This window comes from Lissotriton vulgaris, chromosome 8 (genome assembly GCF_964263255.1).
Source record: "Lissotriton vulgaris chromosome 8, aLisVul1.2, whole genome shotgun sequence".
Taxonomy (NCBI): domain Eukaryota; kingdom Metazoa; phylum Chordata; class Amphibia; order Caudata; family Salamandridae; genus Lissotriton; species Lissotriton vulgaris.
Window position 1 is genome coordinate 634,659,930 of NC_141696.1, and position 20,355 is coordinate 634,680,284.

Consider the following 20,355-nt stretch of genomic DNA (forward strand, 5'->3'; position numbering starts at 1 on the left):
TGGCGTAGTTCCGCTTTGGTATTTATTCATCCACAAATCCGGACTGAGAGAACACAAGATCACTGATTCGTGACGGTAGTGCGGAGGTCCTCATCCCCCCCTGCACTCCGCCACTTGTAAGGCCAAATTACCGTTATTGATTCACGCCTAAGAATACTTCCTAGCGCGTGTAGAAGAACACTGAAACTTCTTTAATTTAGATCCCTCGTAGCCGCAAGGCAAAGACGAAAACACAGCGTTGCTCCACTCGGAAGAACGCTAACACAATCAGCAGCAACAAACGCGCTAGCCAGCGCGTTACACAAATACCGGACACAGTCTCGCAACTTCTCGATGGAACCCGCGAAGACCACTGGAACCACCGGGAGCAGAGGAGCAGCTGCTACCTCCGACTAACAGGAATCACGAGCCCCGATCGTCAGGCTCTGCCCAGCGATATCCTGTGTTCCCGCCGGGGATTCTGGGAACAGTAGTCTTAAGCCCTAGAATGATGGGAAATGTAGTCTTTTAGGCAGGCGCGCTGATCTACAACCTGACAGTACGCCCTCCTCCCAAGCGCCTCCTAGGCCCAGGCTTCGCAGGAAACCTGGTGTGGAAAGACCGTACAGCCCTAGGAGCATGGACGTGATGCACCGGTTCCCACGAATCCTCCTCGGACCCGTAGCCCTTCCACGAGACCAGATACCAAAGCACCCCTCTGCAGAATTTGGAGTCACGGATAGACCTCACCTCGTACTCCAGATTCCCATCACTTGCGACGGCAGGAGGTGCCGCTCTGCGCGATGTAAGGGCTCTCTTTAGCAACTGCACATGGAACACAGGATGGAGTCTCAATGCGGCAGGCAACTTCAGCTTGTATGCAACAGGGTTGATACGTCGCACTACTGGGTAGGGCCCAATGAATCGCGGATGGAATATGCTCCTCAACTTGAAACGTATGTACTTGGTGGAAAGCCACACCTTATCCCCTACCTCGAACTGAGGACCAGGTGCTCGATGCCTGTCCTCCCATCGTTTGTACACCTCCTTGGCCTTTAGCAAATGTCTTTGCACCGCTTTATGCACCCTCCTCAATGTCTGTACACGCTCCCTCACAGAGGGCTGGTTAACCAAATCGTCAGGGATATTGATCGGCAAGGTATGAACATCGTAACTGTAATTGGCCTTAAATGGTGACATGCCTATTGAACTGTGCCAAGCATTGTTGTACGCCAACTCCGCCATTCACAATAATTCCACCCATGACTCATGTGCTTCCTTGGAGTAACAGCGCAAATACTTCTTTAAGGTCTGATTCAGACGTTCCGTCTGTCCATCTGTTTGGGGATGGAAGCTAGTAGAGAGCGCTGACTCTATACCCAATGCACTGCACCACATCCGCCAAAAGCGAGCGATGAATTGTGGCCCCCTATCAGACACAATGACTCTCGGAATGCCATGCAAACGGATGACTTGAGATGCCAGTAACTGAGCCGTTTGACTAGCGGTGGGAAGTTTCACACACGGTATGAAATGTCCCATTTTCGTCAGGTTATCCACTACCACCAACACTGCGGTGTTTCCCTGGTCAGTAGGTAGACCCGTAATGAAGTCTAGACTTATGTTCTGCCATGGCCGATCAGGTGTGGGCATAGGCATCAACCAGCCTTTCTTTTTGGTGGTTCCCCTTTTGCTCTGGCGCAGGTATCACATCTACCTACCCACTGAGTAGCGTCTCTGACCAAAGACTCCCACCAAAAATGTCTCCTAAGCAGACCCACAGTCTTGGTAATTCCAGGATGTCCAGCCGCCGGAGCTTCGAGACACCAACTGAAGGCTTTCTTTCGAATCTCCTCATTAGGCAGAAACAAACACTCCCCTTGGAAAGGCAAGCCCTGTCTCACCTTCCGACCTAGGTTTGGCAGCCGCCCATCGGACCCAAGACCCAAAAGACCTGGAACCCTTGATGTTGTCCAGAAACTTCTCGGCCCTAATCACACACACCACCTTAGTTGAAGGGATAATGGATTGCTCCGCCTCACGGTGTTTTAGGGGGATTTCCTGTCTGGAAAGAGCATCCGCCTTCCTGTTCTCCGAGCCAGGACAAAAAGTTACCACAAAGTTGTACTCGGAAAAAAATAGCATCCACCGCATTTGGCTTTGCGTCAGATGTCTAGCGGAGGACATGTATTGGAGATTCCGGTGATCGGTATAAACCGTCACTGCCTGACAAGCCCCCCACAGATAAGGCCTCCACTCCTGAAAAGCCTTTTTAATTGCCAAAAGTTCTTTCTCCGCAATTGAATAGTTGAACTCAGCCGAGCTCAACTTCTACGACAGGTAAGCAACCGGATGGAGCTGACCCGTGTGTGCATCCCTCTGAGACAGAATTGCCCCTATGGCTTCATCCGAAGCATCTGCCTCGACTATGAAAGGATGTTCCAAGACAGGATGTGCCAACACCGGTGCTGTGGTGAAAGCTCTTTTCAGAGCTTGAAACGCCTCCTCAGCCTCCCCTGTGCACACAAAAGACTTCCCTTTTCTTAATAACCTGGTAATGGGGACAGCAGTCTGGGAAAAATGCAAGATGAACCGACGGTAATAATTGGCGAACCCCAAGAAGCTCTGCACCTCCTTCACGTTCTTTGGGGCTGGCCAATCCCTCACCGCCTGTACCTTTCTTTCGGACATCTGTAATCCGCTTGGACTAAGGTTCACACCCAGATATTCCACCTCTTGCACCCCAAACTCACATTTACTCAGTTTCACAAATAACCGATGTTCCCTTAGTTTATCCAAAACTTTGCAGACATGATTTGTATGGCATGATACGTTCTGTGAGTAAATCAAGATGTCATCTATGTACATCACAACAAACTGATCCACGTATTCCTTCAGAACATCGTTTATAAAAAACTGAAACGCTGCAGGAGCGTTACAAAGCCCAAAAGGCATCACCAGGTACTCGTACAGACCAAATCGCGTCTTGAACGCCGTCTTCCATTCATCCCCCTCTCTCACTCTGACCAGGTGATACGCCCCACGTAAGTCCAAACGAGTATAGATTTTGGCCTCCCTCACCTGATCGAGCAAAACCGAGATGAGGGGAAGAGGGTAACGGTTACGGATGGTATTTTTGTTCAAGACGCGATAGTCCACACACGCTCTTAAGTCCCCGTTGGCCTTCGCTATGAAGAAAAGAGGGGAAGCAGCTGGAGAGCGGGAGGGTCGGATGAACCCCAAACGAGAATAGTGCTCTATGTATTCTTTCAAATGAGTGGTCTCAGGTACAGACAAAGCATACACTCTACAAGATGGTATCGTAGCCCCATCCACCAAATCGATACGACAATCATATTCCCTGTGAGGGGGTAGAGTTTCTGCCTTTGCCTCGCTGAACACATCACTATAAGCCAAGTATTCAACTGGTAGTCGGACATTTTTTTCCGCAGCTGTAGCTGCCAAAAAATGGGGTGGCTAACACCGTGACATTGGCAGACACACATGGCGTTAAATGATCCTTACAATGCTCTGGTACAAACTGAAACGTTTTCGACTGCCAATCCACCACAGGGTTGTGTTTACGTAACCAAGGCATACCCAAAATGATTTCGTACTGGGGTGCGTCGATGATGTTCAGAGACAAAACCTCAGAATGCACATAGCCTTGTATCACCAATGACAACCCCAACTCGCCTGTTCTTTCAGTAATCTGACCTGATGTTAAAGGCTGCCCATCAACTGCCAACACGTCCTCAGGAGTCTCCCTAGAGACACGAGGTAAAGCTAAACGCCTCACCAAGCCTTCGTCCACAAAATTACCAGTTACTCCGGAATCTAACATTAACATCACCTGACGTCTTTCTAGTTCGTATTCCAGTGTCATTACAACCACCAAGTGCGGCTCCGTTTCATCATCACCCAGAGAGGACAAAGATGTGAGTTTCCACGCATGCCCCCCTTCTACACTAGACGTGTTGTCTTCCTTCTGCTCTCTTTCCTGTACTGTCTTAGATACAGCAACCTTTTTAAACCTACTGACATTCCCCGAAGACTTGGGTTTAGAAGGACATTCCCGGACATAATGCCCCTTCTTCCCACAGTACATGCATAAGCCCTGTACTCTTCTTGCTTCCCTCTCTTCTCTTGATAAAGGTGCTCTGAGTGCTCCTATCTCCATAGGTTCCGGAGGGTTGTCAGTACCCCAGATGCCTTACGCGGGTTTCTTTCACCACTGTAGACTCCTCTTTCCCATCTTCTCCTGTTACACCCCCTATCCGAAAGACGGCTATCCAGCCTTAACACCAAATCCACCATGTCCACAAAAGAAGTAGGCTGGGGATCAACTTGGGCCACTACATCTTTTAAGTCGTCATGTAACCCTTGATAAAAAAGGGACAACCTTTTCTCCTCCGGCCATTCTGCTTCGGCCACTAGTCTGTTGAAAGCAGTAAGATACGTAATCAGTTCTCCCCTGCCTTGTCTCAATGTTAACAGCTCTCGATCAGCACTAAATGTTGTAGCTCTTCGGTCAAAAACCCTCTCAAATTCAGTTTTAAATGATGTCGAATCAGACAGGATAGCATTGTCACGTTTTACTAAGGGTACCACCCAATCCGCCGCATCTCCCCCCAAATACGAAATCAAAAAAGCCACCCTCGATAGGTTTGTGGGGAACGATGAAGGTTTACATGAGAAATGCATGAGGACTTGTGTCATAAACACGTGTACCTTACGGGGGTCCCCTGAGAACCGTTCAGGAGTAGCCAGTGGAATGGGTGAAGGCACCGTGACCTGGACATTAGAAGACGGAGCGGAAGCGTTAAAAGGATTACCACTCAGACATTCCACCTTTTCCCGTAAAGCTGCAGTCTCTGCCTTAGAGGAGGCCAACTCCTGCTGTACCAAGAACAAAGCATGTAACACATCCTCCATAGACGCCATTGTCTCTACATACGGATCGGGCAGAGTGAAATTCTTGGGCTCGTGATTCTGTCAGGATCACACTACGCAGGATCTGCATGCAGCAACAATGCTCCACCTCCGGACCCTCCGAACACCCTGAAGTGTAAACACAGGGTGTTCAGACGATACGGTGAGGGAAAAACCCCAAAAGGGGAAAAAACCCAAAACAATAAAGAGAAGAAGGAAGGGGCAGCAGGGAAAAAGAAACTGTAAAACAAAAGTATAAAGGTTAATACAATTCTTAACCCTACGCTCATTAATTCTCACTAGTCCATAACCCCTGGATTCACCTGAAGTACTTGCGCACACAAACACCCTATTGCTGTTTCTCCCGTCTTCCTTCCATCCTGCACAACACAAAAGAATGTGTTAACAACAAAACATAACACTCCATATATCCAAAAACCTTAATTGTTGCTATCAACATACCCCATAGCCAATAAACAAAAAGCTCTGGAGAATAGTTCCAATAGTTCGATAATTGCACAAGGACTCAAGAAGCACTCCTGTGCTTAAAGAATGCAAGGAGATCCACCTAATGGTAAACAGAAATCCTCTTTCGCAAGTGAAAGTACAACAGTCTCCTTTATTCCATGTGTACAAAAAAGGTTAACCCAAACACGGCATGGCGTAGTTCCTTCACTACTGCCATCCGCTTTGGTATTTATTCATCCACAAATCCGGACTGAGAGAACACAAGATCACTGATTCGTGACGGTAGTGCGGAGGTCCTCATCCCCCCTGCACTCCGCCACTTGTAAGGCCAAATTACCGTTATTGATTCACGCCTAAGAATACTTCCTAGCGCGTGTAGAAGAACACTGAAACTTCTTTAATTTAGATCCCTCGCAGCCGCGAGGCAAAGACGAAAGCACAGCGTTGCTCCACTCGGAAAAACGCTAACACAATCAGCAGCAACAAACGCGCTAGCCAGCGCGTTACACAAATACCGGACACAGTCTCGCAACTTCTCGATGGAACCCGCGAAGACCAATGGAACCACCGGGAGCAGAGGAGCAGCCGCTACCTCAGACTAACAGGAATCACGAGCCCCGATCGTCAGGCTCTGCCCAGCGATATCCTGTGTTCCCGCCGGGGATTCGGGGAACAGTAGTCTTAAGCCCTAGAATGATGGGAAATGTAGTCTTTTAGGCAGGCGCGCTGATCTACAACCTGACACAGAGGACTTCCCGTAGGAGTCCCCTGGTGCATGGAATCATACCTCCAACACTGGTAACTGTGTTGGGGTATGATTCCAACATGTTTGATACCAAACCAGGTTCGGTACAGCCAACATATAGTCAGCCATCGCGTAACGACGCATGGCCACTATATGTATCAAGATGCCTTATCGTACTTACAAAGCCTGGAGAATCCACTCAGGGTTCGTAGTGAGTGTTTTGCTGGTGCAGGGCACACTCACACTAATAACCTCCTACTCTGCCTTCAGGAGGAATGAAAGGCCTACCTTAGGGGTGGCTTATAGGTTTTAAGTAAAGTGACCTCAAATATAAGAACACTTATATCTGTCTTAAGTAATGCTTGCACCAGCTTACACAGGCTGCAATGGCATGCATGCCTGTAGTCACAGTATGAGTGGTCTCTCATGGGTGGCATAATACATGCTGCAGCCCATGAGAGAACCCTGGTGTACTTGTGCCCTGGGTACCTTAGTACAATATACTAGGGTCTTACATGGGTACACCAGTAGCCAATTTGGAAGGTACCACAGTACTTACCATTGTCAAATGTAGGGAGAAAGCACAGTAACTGGGGTGCTGATTAGAAGTATCCCAGTCAGACTATCAGAAAACAGAATAGCACCAGCAAAAAATGGGGGTAATCATGAAAGCATATCCTACATTCCTACACAAGGGTACGCCAGTAGCCAATTATGGAGGTACCAAAGTACTTACCATGTCAAATTTTAGGGAGGAAGCACAATGACTGGGGTCCTGGTTAGCAGGATCTCAGCCAGACTAGTAAACTAAAACCATACTGACACCAGCAAAAAGGGAGGGCGACAATGAAAGTAGATCCTATTTTCCCACACTCCTTTACACAGACCCAACAGCAGCTGTCAAGCAGCACACATTCAACCTGGACCATAGAGCGGGGCAAGAGACAGGGCTACCCCTGGCCCCATTTGCTTTTTGCCCTGGCTATATAAATACTATAAATATGTGCAACAATGCGACATCGTGGCATGAGAGATGGGGACATGACACATGTTGCTTCTATATATATGCTGATGGCACCCTGGTATATCTAACCCACCCTGAGGAGTCTTTCCCAGGCCTCTACCAGGAATTAGAAGTCTTTAACGGGGTGTCTGTCCTGTGAGCCAAAATCAAACAATTGTGCTCGACCCTCTGTGAACATGGTAGGCGAACCCCAAATTGTCTTACCCAATGTCGGGATCCTGTGGGAGCAACAAGCATTCAGGTATCTGGGCATCTAGGTGACCAATCCTGCAACCCAATAATATCAGCTAAATATTGGTAGGGTTTTGAGTGGCCTGTGGGCCTCATTGCCTTCCTGAACACACTCCCCCTTTCGATAATGCATAAAGTGAAACTCTCAAAAATATTCCTATTACCAAAATATCTTTATGTATTACAAAACACACTGTACCCATTTCTAGGAACAACCTTCTGTGAATTGGACAGCCTTTTGGTCTCCTTGATTTGGGCTGGAGGGAGGAATAGAGTCCGATTGGAGGTGTTGAATCTGATTAGGGCAAAGGGCATACTCACCCTGCCGGACCTAGAACTCTATTACATGGCATCGCAGCTCCAGCATGGTGTCAGGTGGTGCAAGCCAAACTGGGAGCTCCATCACATAAGGGGTACCGTGGAGAAGGGTATGCTACTGGCTTGCTTGATGCAGGGCCTGAAACACCCTGAGGGTGTTTTTAAAGTAGCTGCACAAGTGGTGGTGGTCTGGCAGAGAGCAGTGTGACGAGTGTTAAAGCGCTGACTGACCCTTTAGCAGGTCCCTACCTTTAAACTGACTTCAGCCATTCTGCCAATACAAGAGGCAATGACACTGGGAGCATGGAGGGAAAGAGGGTGCCTACTGGTGGAAGACCTCTACCCAACAGAGACATACTTAACATATGAGGAGGCCCGAGAAAGTGTTGGGGTCCCCACAGGGCAGTTCCTAGAGTTTGCTATATACGCACAGCTGGGGAGATCTTGCTGGGTTTCCCAGATGGACCGCAAGTATCACAAATGTTGTAGGTGCTTTTGGAGGGGGGTCAGGGGTGACAACTGGTGTCTCGTATCAAGCATTTATAGCAGATCGGCCACCAGTGTAACTTAAAGCTCAACAGGCCTGGGACAGGGAGTTGCAGACTCCCTTAAGGGATGCCGAATAGATGCAGGCATGGTCCCTGGTGCAAGAGGTGGCCATCAATGCCAGATTTAAGCTAATACACTTCCACTACTGCCACCGGACCTATTTGACACCCGACAGGCAATACAAAATATAGCAAACTGGGTCAATGTATCCAACAGGTTAAGATCAAGGCAACATGTTTCGACATACAACATGGTCATGAAGAACATCAATGGGATACGGGAGGAGGAGATGGGAGACTCGCAAGGGTGACAGGAGCTACCAACTAATGGTACATCACTGCCTGATGGGCACGATATGTAAGCCAAGACAGGGAAACCATCCTCCACACCTTTACAAAACTGGGTCTTATACGGTCATGGCTGCTGCCTTCTGCGGAGTCGGACCAGTGCGGCGGGTGCAGAGCCTTGCAGCGATATCTGTGGCCTTCATTGGCAGGGAGCTGTTTGTCGTTCTAGTTGTGTCTGAAACCACATATAAAGTAGGGTTGGGCTGAGGAGGGGCAGGATGCAGACAGCAATCAACAAACAATCTCAAAACTCTTCATTTGTCCTGGAAGTGCAGGCTGCAGGCAGCTGCGGCAGCGAGGGTGAGGTGAGAAAAAATTCTTGGAGGTATGCAGCACAACAAACAGAAAGGTCACAGGTCAAGTGCAGGGTCATTGGCACGTCAAAGCACTAGTGATTTGACATGTCAATGGCCCCTGCGACTGACAGAAGAGAGAGGGGAAAATATTTTGTTCCCCTTGTCCCCCTCCACACTTGTCTCCGTGTCCCCCCACTACAAAATCTGGGGGTGATATATCTCCTGCGTCCCCCACAATTCCTACACCCATGCACAGCTTCCTCCCTTCATGTAACCTACCCAGGGCTTTAAGTGGGACAGGTCTCACCGGGTCTGAGCACTGGCAGTTTTTTTAAGGGGGCCTTGAAACGGGTCTCTATCGGGCTCTGTTTTGTCCCCTGGCATAGTTAGTTCATTTTTTTCTGGACTGCAGTGACAGCAGGCACATCGATCTGCGCGTGGTGAGCATTGTATAGGAAGGCAAATCCTTTAAAGAGAGTCATTTTCTCTCTGGGTTTTCCTTCTCTTTTTGAAACTCAGGAGCAGCAACATTTTTGTGGTGTCACCAGGGCTTTAAGTGTAAGTTTTTTCAATGTAATATACAGGCCATAGTTGCTGCGTATTTATCTTATGCAACTAGCAACCATTGACAAAAGCCAATAGTACTGACTTGTAGGTATGATGTGACTTGTATCATATATCTGGACGCAATGACAGTAATAGCAAGTTGGGCGGCACCCTGTGTTAAACACAGATGTTTAGCTTACGTGTTTTTAAGACACCCCTTAGTTACATTGACCACGCCCCTTTGGGAGACCTCTCAGTTTTTTTTATCCCACTTAGAGCCCTGCACCTAACTGTGATTCCAGGTCCTTACCGAACGCAATGTCTTCCTCAGGCTTCTCTCATTATGCCTCCTCAGTGCATCAGTACCCTGATGACATTTGAGATGTCATCAGTGATGTCATGAGTGATGTCACTGACCATGTCATGAGTGATGTAATATGTGCATTGCGGGGGCGCGAGTTATAGTTAGCTGAACTAACTATAACAGGGGCATTTCTCTGGGTTTTGTATGAGTGAAATGTCCAACTAACTATAACGTCCCTGAAACCTATAGTTTTTTCTGTGAATTTCTAAGGTTTTTTAAATGCTCATTTCTAACTATAAGATGCCTGAAACCTATGTTTTTTTCAGTGAATTTCAAAGGTTTTTTAAATGCTAGTTTCTAACTATGTCTACAGAGGTAGGACATGTGAAGAAAGAAGAAAAAACGCACAGAACGAAGCAAAAGAAATGCAGAAAGAAGCAACAGGAGTCCACAAAGACAAAGAAAAGTGCAGGAAGAAGCAAGACATGTGCAGAAAGAATCAACAGAGGAACATAAAGAGGCCTTGTTACAAAATCATATTGTGCCCACAACTTTTTCAGATGGGTACTGGTGGTAACTGACTCTGACTAACCAGGCCTAGAGCCAGTGCTATGCTAAAAGACACTTAGAATACAGTGAAAACAACTACATACACTAGGGAACACTATGCATTGGGGTACCCCTATGATTAGCATGACCTTCTCTGTAAGGCCCTAGTACATAATAGGGTAGGGGGATTTCAACTACCTCTTAAAAAGCGCTATGGACGAGTTTGCACAGTGGTGAAGGGAGGGGGGCCTGAGGTGACGTGTGCAAACACGCCCTGTGGCCGTTTTCAATTGGGAGATTAAGTCCCCTTGAATGATGGAGTCCAACTAGCCAACCACGTACCCCCAGAAAGCTCCACAGAGCTGCGTTGTAGCGAGGTGTAAAAAGGGGCGTGGCCTGGGGCACCTCTCTGCAACGCAGAGCAGTGGCGCTTACTTGAGGTACCTGGTGGAGTTGTTCGCCCTAGGGACCCTCAGGATTGAAGAGGAATTAATTCCCCAACTTAAAACGCACCTCAGGGCGTGTTTGCACACATGTCACCTCAGACCCCGCCCCCTCCCTTCACTACTGTGCAAACGCGCCCCGTGTGGTGTTTTAAGTTGGGAGATTAAGTCTTCCGTCCACAGACACGCCATCGAACTCTGGAACCTCCTAGACGCCACAGCCCCAGACGTTGCCTTCCTCACAGAGACCTGGATGAACGCCTCTTCAGCTCCCGACATCGCCATCGCTATCCCAGAGGGCTACAAGATCGTCCGGAGGGACCGCAACGCCAACCAGATGGGAGGAGGCATCGCCATCATCTACAGGAACACCATCCGTCTCACGACCAGCACCGACGACACCCTGACCACCGCCGAACACCTGCATTTCCAGATCCACACCGACCCGAACACCACCCTCAGAGGCACCCTGATCTACCGACCCCCGGGACCACGCACACAATTCAGCGAGGACATCGCCGACTTCGTCAGCCCGCATGCCCTCCCATCCGCCGACTACATCCTCCTGGGGGACCTCAACTTCCACCTGGAGAACAACAACGACCGCAACACCAGCACCCTGCTCGACAACCTCGCCAATCTTGGACTCAAGCAGCTGGTGTCCACCCCCACCCACCTCGCCGGACACACACTCGACGCAGTCTTCTCTTCCAGCACAGACATCGACTTCAGCCACAGAGCTTCAATGGACGGACCACAGCTGCGTCCACTTCACCTTCAAGAGAACGACGACCCACCACTACCAGCAACAGGCCGCCCGCAGAAGCTGGAACAAGATCACAGCAGACCAGCTCGCCACCTCCCTGAGCCAGCACCCTCCTGCCAGCTCAGCGAACCCCAGCCAGGCCGCCGACAACCTCACGAAGTGGATCAGCAACTGCGCGGACGAACTCGCCCCGCTGAGGACCCCGCCCAGCAGACCCGGCAGCAAGAAAGCCCCGTGGTTCACCGACGAACTCAAGAGCTCCAAGAAGAACTGCCGAGCCCTCGAGAAAGTCTGGAGAAGGGAACCTACACCGGACAACAGGACCACCTTCAAGCTGGCCACCCGGAAGCACCACTAGCTGATCCGCACCGCCAAGAAAACTGCATTCAAGGACCGGCTGGACAACAACGCACACAACTGCAAGGAACTCTTCAACATCGTGAAAGAGCTATCCAACCCCAGCGCAGGAAACAACGACATCACCCCATCGCAAGACCTCTGCAACTCCCTCGCTTCATATTTCCACAACAAGATCGCGGACATACACAACAGCTTCAACAAACAACCAACGCACACCAAGACCGAACAACCACCCCCCACCACCACCCTCCACGCCTGGACCCCGATCAGCACCGAAGACACCATCCGCACGATGAACTCCATCCACTCCGGATCACCGACCGACCCCTGCCCTCACCACGTCTTCAACAAGGCTGATGCTGTCATCGCACCCCACCTGCAAGACATCATCAACACATCCTTCGACACCGCCACCTTCCCTGAGAGCTGGAAGCACGCCGAACTCAGCGCTCTACTCAAGAAACCCACAGCGGACCCCACCGAACTCAAGAATTACCGCCCCATCTCGCTCCTCCCGTTTCCAGCCAAAGTCATCGAGAAGACCGTCAACAAGCAGATGGCCGCCTTCCTCGAGTCGAATGGATCCCTCGACCCCTCACAGTCCGGCTTCCGAGCCAATCACAGCACCGAGACCGCCCTCATCGCCGCCACCGATGACATCCGAGCCCTGATGGACAACGGAGAAACAGCGGCCCTCATCCTCCTAGACCTCTCCGCGGCATTCGACACTGTCTGCCACCGCACCCTAGTACAGCGCATCAGCAACGTCGGAATCCAGGACAAGGCGCTGGAATGGATCATCTCCTTCCTCGACGGAAGAACACAGAGAATCCGCCTACCACCGTACAAGTCAGAAGCCACCGAAGTCATCTGCGGCGTCCCTCAAGGATCCTCTCTGAGCCCCACCCTCTTCAACGTCTACATGAGCCCCCTCGCGGCCATCGCACGCCAACACAACCTCAACATAATCTCCTACGCCGACGACACCCAGCTGATCCTCTCCCTGACCAACGACCCCGCCGCCGCCAGAGCCAACCTGCACGAAGGGATGAAAGAGGTAGCCGAGTGGATGACGACCAGCCGCTTGAAACTGAACTCGGACAAGACGGAGGTCCTCATCCTGGGCTCCTCACCCTCCGCCTGGGACGACTCCTGGTGGCCTCCCGCCCTGGGCACCGCACCCAAACCGATAGACCATGCACGCAACCTGGGCTTCATCCTGGACTCCTCCCTCTCCATGACCAGGCAAGTCAACAACGTTTCCTCGGCGTGCTTCAACATCCTACGCATGCTACGGAAGATCTTCTGGTGGATCCCCACCGAGACCAGGAAGACCGTCACCCAGGCCCTCGTCACTAGCCGACTGGACTACGGCAACGCCCTCTACGCCGGTACCACCGCCAAGCTCCAGAAGAGACTCCAGCGGATCCAGAACGCCTCAGCCAGACTCATCCTCGACATCCCACGAACCAGCCACATCTCCGGACATCTGAGAGACCTTCACTGGCTCCCAGTCAACAAAAGAATCACCTTCCGCCTCCTCACCCACGCACACAAAGCCCTACACGACCAAGGCCCGAGCTACCTCAACAGCCGAATCAACTTCTACGCTCCCAAACGCCACCTCCGATCAGCCAACCATGCCCTCGCCGCTGCCCCCCGCATCCGAAGAGCGACTACAGGAGGAAGGTCCTTCTCCTACCTGGCCGCCAAGACCTGGAACTCCCTCCCGACCGACCTGCGCCTGACCCAAGACCACCTCTCCTTCAGGAAGAAGCTGAAGACCTGGCTGTTCGAGCAGTAGCGGCACCCCCCCCCCACCCCCAGCGCCTTGAGACCCTACGGGTATGTAGTGCGCTTTATAAATGTCATTGATTGATTGATTGATTCTTGAATCCTGAGGGTCCCTGGGGTCCAACTAGCCCACAAGGTACCTCTAGTAAGCGCCACAGAGCTGCTTTGCAGAGAAGTGTAAAAAGGGGCATGGCCTCTGAACACCTCTTTGCAACGCAGCTCCCTGGCGCATACTGGAGTTACCTGGTGGGCTAGTTGTCCCCCAGGGACCCTCAGTATTCAAGGGGAATTAATTCCCCAACTTACAACGCGCCAGGAGGTGCATTTTCACAGTGGTGAAGGGAGGGTGCAGGGCCTGAGGTGACATGTGTGCAAACACGCCTTGTGGAGGGTTTTAAGTTGGGGAATTAATTCCTCTTCAATCCTGAGGGTCCCTTGGGTCCAACTAGCCCACCAGGTACCTCCAGTAAGGGCCATGGCGCTGCGTTGCAGAGAGGTGGCCCAGCCCACGCCCCTTTTTACACCACTCTGCAACTCAGCTCTGTGGCGCTTACTGGAGGTACGTGGTGGGCTAGTTGGACCCCAGGAACCCTCAGAATTGAAGAGGAATTAATTCCCCAACTTAAAACGCGCCATTATTTCTTTTTTTAAGTCGGGGAGCTGTGTGGTCCCCTTTCCTTTCCTATTTTATTGGCCCTCGGGATGCCATCCCCCAGGGCCTGACCAATATATTTTTTTTTAATGGAAGGGGGCCGCGTGCCCCCATCCCGAGGCCATATTCAGCCCCGGGGACCCCATCCCCCAGGGCATGGCCAGTGTTTTTTTTTGTTTTATATCTTTGGAGGAGGGCTGCGTGGCCCCCTCCTCAGGCCCTTTATGGCCCCGGAGATCCCAACGGGCCTACCTTTGCATGTTTTTTTTGTTGTAAATGTTAATTTTTTTTTTTTTCAACAAATTTTATTCATCAAGTTGCACAAAGAACGCATGACTCTTCACACCAGAGTCTACTGCAGTATCACATCACATAGTTAAATGGCAGCAATTTACCTTTTTGTGAAGAAAACAAAGCAAGCAATACCATGAGTATTACAAAGAGTAACACCCCCGAACCCCAACTGTTCCCCCTCCCACCTCCCAGATTACGCTGCCACCACCAAGACCCACGCACACCAAGCACACACACTCCCCCGACCACCCTCCCCTCCCCCTGAGGTAAATGTTAATATTTTAATTAAGGGGGAGGGGGCTGCGTGGCCCCCATCCCAGGCCACTTCTGGCCCCGTGGACCCCAACCCCCGGGGCCTGGCCATTGGTTATTTATTTAATTTGAGGAGAGGGGGCGCAAGGTCCCCCTCCTCAAGCCAATTATGGCCCCAGGGACCCCATCCCCCGGGGCCGCCCTGCTTTGTTTTTAAAATTTTTGTAGGGGAGGGGGCCTCCAGGGACCAAATCCCCCAGGGCTGGCCCTCTCCGTTGGGGACCGTGGGGGGAACCCCAATGCCCCCACAGTCCCTGCCAGCTCCCCGCCTCCTACGGGAGCCGGCATTGCTTTTCCACACGGGGAGCTGCTAAGATGCAGCTCCGCGTGTGGAAAAGCAATCTGGTTTGCCCACACAGGCTAATTATAAAAGATATAAAAGCCCCGGGGTGGTGGTCCCCGGGGCATCGGGGGGCTGTGTGCCCCCCTGCGATTATAAATAATAAAAACCCCAGGGGTGGCGGTCCCCAGGGCTTGGGGGGGGCTGCGTGCCCCACCGCAACACTGTAATCAAGCACCAGGGCCTGGCCCACCAGAGGGCCTCAATTAAATGAAGTGCGAGTCGGCACTTCATTTTTAAATAAAAATTCGGACGGATTTGCGCACCCAGTGCAAATTTCGCCGAAATTTTTTAAAAAAATGCTTTTTTAGGCCCTGGGTATCCTTGTGGGACCCCCTGAGCAGGCCTAGGGGGTCGGGGTGTTTCTTGTTTTGCGCGTTTGTTTTACTGTTTTCTTGTGCCTCAGTTCTACCGAGGCACAAGATGGCTGCCAACACTTCCTGGTTTGAAGTGTTGACAGCCAATTAGAATGCAGCTTGTGATTGGCAGGGTGCACGGATCCTCTGTGCCTCTATATATCGAAACTTTTCTTTTTTGATTTTCTCAGCAACTACTGAATGGATTTACACCATTTTTAAAAAAGAGTTCTTTCTGAACCAAGCACCACCCTTACGCTGTAAGAGGCGGTCGCTCCCCACGCTCCCTGCCGATATCCTCAGAGCTTGCCTCTGACTGATTCCCCGATTGGAAACCTGCCGCCTGGTATCGTAGCGCTTAGTCGCACTGTATTTTGCATTGCTTTTCTCTGCTCGCATCGCAGCGCTTGATCGCATTGTAGTCGCCTGCATTTCACTGCTCACATTTGCATTATTTTAATTGTCACAGCGCTCGCTTTGTTTGGCTTCAACCTGAATACATTCCTGATTGTACCTGTGCCTTTACGCCATAGCGTAACTCACTTTTGGGCCCCAAGCTCGCCCAGTTTGTATTTCCCTTTGCTGCCATTTTGTTTGTTGTGCATTAGAGACAGCCTCTCCGCCCCGCTTCCCCAGCTGCTCCTCCCTCCCTCCGCCCCCCTCCACTATCCATTTAAGACAGATGGACTCACGCGCAGCGTCCACGCGCTGCGGCCGCGCCCAAGGTGCGCCAAAGGTAAGCCCGTCTATGCCTGTCCACGCCTGGACCACGCCCAGCGCCTGTCCCCCTGGCCCCGCCGCTTCCACCCCTCTAGAATCACATACGATGCCGCTACCCTCCTCGCCCTCAACCCCGGACGCGCACCACAATGCTGCGAAGCCAGCCCAGGACGTACCCACGGCCCATTCGCCTGCCTCTCCTGCAAGTTCAACTGCTTCAGAACCCTCACCAAACCTACCTCCTCCACACACAGCTCCGACTCTAACCGCCTGAAGTGCATCCTGCTGAACACCCGCTCGGTCCACAGACACGCAACTGAACTCTGGGACCTACTCGACACCGAGTCACCGGACATCGCCTTCCTTACAGAAACATGGATGAACTCATCATCTGCACCTGTTATCGCCATAGCCATACCAGACGCCTACAAGATTATCCGAAAAGACCGCACCAATCAAACAGGAGGAGGCATCGCCATCATCCATAGGAACACCATCAAAATCACGACCAGCTCCGATGATAACTTTGCAACCGCCGAACATCTCCACTTTCAGATCCACACCGACCCTAGGACAACACTTAGAGGCACCCTCATCTACAGGCCTCCAGGTACCCGCACTCAATTCAGCGATGACATCACCGACTTCGTCTGCCCACATGCCCTCACCTCCGAGAACTACATTCTTTTAGGAGACCTCAACTACCACCTCGAAAACAAACACGACAGCAACACCACCACCCTTCTGGACAACATGGCCACTCTCGGACTCAAACAACTTGTTGACACCCCCACCCACACAGCCGGACACACGCTCGACCCTATCTTCACCTTCAGCAAACACATCTCTCCATTGGACGGATCACAGCTGCGTTCACTTCAGCTACAAAACCACCCTGAACCACAACCGCCCACAACCTATTCCTAGGAGAAACTGGAACAAAATCACCTCCGACCAACTCCTCACATCACTCAACCTAAACCCTCCCACCCTCTCATTGGACCCAAACCAAGCGGCCACCAATCTCAAGCAATGGATTACCCACAGTGCTGACGAATTAGCACCCCTGAAAAAGCACCAGATCAAATCAACCAGCAAAAAGACTCCCTGGTTCAATGATGACCTTAAAAAATCCAAGAAGCTATGCCGCACCCTGGAGAAAACATGGAGAAAAAACCCAACCACCAACAACATGGCCACCCTCAAGGCAGCCACCCGCAAACACCACCAACTGATTCGATCCGCCAAGAAATCAGCTCTCAAGGATCGTCTCGACAACAACACTCACAACAGCAAGGAACTTTCCAACATCGTGAAGGAATTCACCAATCCCACCGCAGCATCTAACGACATCACTCCCTCCCAAGACCTCTGCGATGCGCTATCCTCCTTCTTCTACAACAAAATTGCCGACATTCACAACAGCTTCGAGATTACTCCCAGCGATCAACCCTCCCCACCCCTCTCAGATCCCACTCCGCCAAATAACAACCTTAGCGCCTGGAACCCAATCACCACTGAAGACACCATCCGCCTAATGAACTCAATCCACTCTGGCTCGCCAACCGACCCCTGCCCCACCCACATCTTCAACAAAGCTGACTCCATCATCGCACCCCATCTCCGTGACGTCATCAACTGCTCGTTCAACTGTGCCACCTTCCCAGAAAGCTGGAAACACGCCGAACTCAGCGCCCTTCTGAAGAAACCCACAGCAGACCCCTCTGAACTTAAAAACTACCGACCCATATCCCTCCTCCCATTCCCGGCCAAAGTCATTGAGAAAGCCGTCAACAGCCAGCTCGCCGCCTTCCTTGAATGCAACAACTCCCTCGATCCATCTCAATCCGGGTTTCAAGCCAAACACAGCACCGAAACCGCCCTCATTGCAGCGACCGACGACATCCGAACACTTCTGGACAACGGAGAAACAGTGGCCCTCATTCTACTCGACCTATCCGCCGCTTTCGACACAGTCTGCCACAGCACCCTTATACAACGCCTTAGCAACATCGGCATACAAGGAAAAGCCTTGGACTGGATCATCTCATTCCTTGCCGGGAGAACTCAAAGAGTCCGACTTCCCCCATTCAACTCAGAGGCCACTGAAGTCATCTGTGGTGTACCTCAAGGATCTTCACTCAGTCCCATCCTCTTCAACGTTTACATGAGTCCACTCGCTTCCATCGCTCGTCAACACAACCTCAACATCATCTCTTACGCCGACGACACCCAGCTAATCCTCTCCCTCACCAAAGACCCCAACACCGCCAAAACCAATCTCCACGAAGGCATGAAAGAAGTAGCCGAATGGATGAAACATAGCCGCCTCAAACTCAACTCAGACAAAACAGAGGTGCTCATCCTAGGATCTTCCCCCTCTGCCTGAGACGACTCTTGGTGGCCATCCGCTCTGGGCACAGCACCCACACCCACAGACCATGCACACAACCTTGGCTTCATCCTAGACTCCTCTCTCTCGATGTCCAGACAAGTCAACGCAGTCTCATCCTCCTGCTTCAACGTACTTCGCATTCTCAAAAAGATCTTCCGCTGGATCCCCCTCGAGACAAGAAAGACTGTCACCCACGCACTGGTGACGAGTCGACTGGATTATGGTAACACACTATACGCCGGAATCACAGCAAAATTACAGAAAAAACTCCAACGCATCCAAAACGCATCAGCGAGACTTATATTAGACATCCCTCACCAAGATCACATCACCGGTCACCTAAAAGACCTCCACTGGCTTCCCGTCCACAAAAGAATTACTTTCCGCCTTCTCACCCACGCACACAAGGCCCTCTACAATCTTGGACCTGAATGCCTCAACACTCGACTGTCCTTCTACAAACCCACCCGCCAACTAAGATCGTCCAATCTAGCCCTCGCCGCAGTCCCGCGCATCTGAAAATCCACCATGGGTGGCAGATCCTTCTCCTTCCTTGCTGCCAAGACCTGGAACTCACTCCCCACTCACCTTCGCCTTACTCAGAACCACATCTCCTTCAGAAAAGAACTTAAAACCTGGCTATTCGACAAATAATGAACCACCTCCCCAAGCGCCTTGAGACCCTCTGGGTGAGTAGTGCGCTATACAAATGACCGAACTTGAACTTGAACTACCTTTTTGCCAAATTTGGTGTAATTCCGTTCAGCAGTTCGAGCTGTAGCCGTGTTTAATCGTACTTACTGTTTTTAATATGTACCTGCATTTTTGTAGAACTAGACAGACTATATCTTTGGTTGTTTATTTTATCCTTGTATTGTATTCCTTGCCATTGTATCTTGTATGTACTTTTATGGATGTTCTATTCCGAATAAAGATCTTTGACTTGACTGTAGCCGTGTCTAAAGTTTCCTATGGGAAATGCATTTTTTTTTTTTGAAAACAGATTTTATTGGTTGCATGACAAAAATATAGCACGTAATGCTCTGAGCACCAGAGACAATCACTAGGGCAAATGATCAATAGCACAGCATGCAAACATTTTCTTAGGCGATAAGTCAGGAGAAGAATGTAAACAAGGAAATGTCCAATAGTACAAGAAACCCCTCTGCCCCTGTCCGCCCCCCCTCAACTCCCCCCCTCCCATTTGTGCGGGAAATGCATTTTTGACCTCTTTTTTTACTTTCTCAGGAACTACAGAACGGATTTACACCATTTAACAAAAAGAGTTCTTTCTGAAACAAGGGCTACCTTTTTCCAAAATTTGGTGCAATTCCGTTCAGCAGTTCGGGCTGTAGGCGTGTCTAAAGTTTCCTACGGGGAGGTCTTTGAGCTAGGGGGGGGACAGTACCTACATTACCGCGGCATCCAGGAGGTGGCGAGGGAGTTGTGGCCCCAATTCCTGGAGACGCCTCAGCCCTTGTATACATTAAACATCATTCTCTCCTGTGGCAGGGGTCGAAAGTTGATATCCTTGCTTTATTCTGCGTTGCGTCAGGACTCGAAGCCACCGGTCCAGCCTGTGTGGGGTGCCTGGGAAACAGATCTGGGGGAGACTCTGGAGGCCGGCAGCGCAAG